Genomic DNA, 1,656 nt, shown 5'->3' on the forward strand with positions numbered 1-1,656 from the left:
AAGAATAAAGTCGTAAAATTATTAGAATAAAGTTGTAATTTTACGAGAATGAAGTCATCATACAAAAGCCCATTTCAGAAAGAAAGCTTTCTAAAACAGCTCCGCCCCGCAGATGACGTCAGACCAGCTCCACCAATCAGCAACCAGAGTCCACTTTGACATCCTGCCCAGTTTGATGCTGCTGCTAAAAGATTTCCTGATTTGTCAAACCGATGCTAAAGTAGAACTTCACATGATGCTCCACATTCCTCATTTTAGGGAAGAAAGGGCTTCTTGTGGGAGTTGTCATAAAATACAACTTTATTCTTGTAATTTTAGGACCTCTTGTAATGTTATAACTTTATTCTGGAAATAGAAGAAAAAAAGCCTGGCCCTAATACTCCGTCGTAAACCATTGTTTCGTTATCACGAGAAAACAGTTATTGATTTCTCGAGATAACGCGATGATTAACCTGTATAAGTAATGAATGAGGCTGACCAGCAGCCCTGGATTCCCAGTCCATCCATGCCTGCGGGGCAGATAGTCGTGCAGTCGCGGTACAGCGTGTGCACAAATGATCAGTTTAGTTTCCTTTTTCTTTTCCCTCATTATCAGGCGGTGATGGATGATTGGATTGTTTTAATGAAAATCTTTAATCTGGACTCATTTTGGGGGTTAATGCATCTTCTAGCTGCTACAGGCGGAACACCAGGGCTGTTCAGAAAACCCCCGGTGCTAAGGGGCCGGAGGCATATGGGGGCCGTTTGTAAAGTTAAGCAGTCAAAAATTTTGAACAATACATATATGGTTATTAAGCGTATTGCGAATTAAATATTTAGTTTTTAAACTAAATATCTAGCTCCAAACTTAATATTTAGTTTGTTAAATAAATATTTAGCTCCAAATTTAATATTTATTAAATAAACAAAATTTATCTAGCTCAAGTTTGAGGAGTTCTGGATAGAGCAGATTGACAAAGAATATTTTTTTATATTTATACATATTTTTTTACAATCTTGGTATAAATCCTGCTCTAGGTCCTTGATCCCTTTCATGTTTTCTCTCTTTAGCCTCAGAAGCTTTAAACTTTCTCCTTGCCTCAGCCATGACCAGTAGTCGAGCGGGCGGAAAAATAGTAGATCTCCATGACGATATAAGAGCCATAGGCTCTTCCAGGTCACATGACCTGGCCAACGACGGTGCGTCTTCTCCTAACTTACATAGTGGCTATTTGAAGAGGGGAGCCCCGCTGGTAGCATGGATAGCGTCAGTCGCTGTATATTGGCCCAGGAATCGTTTAAAATAACTCGTATGCATCAACTCTTTAGGTCACAAAGTCTGCGCTGCGTCTTTAAGGAACCGTTAACTATCTGATTACTAACTGATTAATCAAAAAAATGATCGACAGAATAATTGATTTGCAAAATAAACATTAGTTGCAGCCATATTTCACACTAAAACTGGCCACAGAAAATAAGGAAACAAACACACAAAACAAATCCTCATAGTTTGCACCACATCCGTTTATTTTATTCTCTAGATGTTAAAGGAAAAGTCGCTCATATTCAGAATCCAAACTTCTGAAAGTTCTTTAAATCTGAAATGATTCCATCCTGTTCAATAAATGATCAGTGTTTTTAATTCAGAGTAATTTTCATGTGAATGTGCTTTACTGG

Source organism: Cyprinodon variegatus, unplaced genomic scaffold (genome assembly GCF_000732505.1).
Source record: "Cyprinodon variegatus isolate N-32 unplaced genomic scaffold, C_variegatus-1.0 Scaffold312, whole genome shotgun sequence".
NCBI lineage: Eukaryota > Metazoa > Chordata > Actinopteri > Cyprinodontiformes > Cyprinodontidae > Cyprinodon > Cyprinodon variegatus.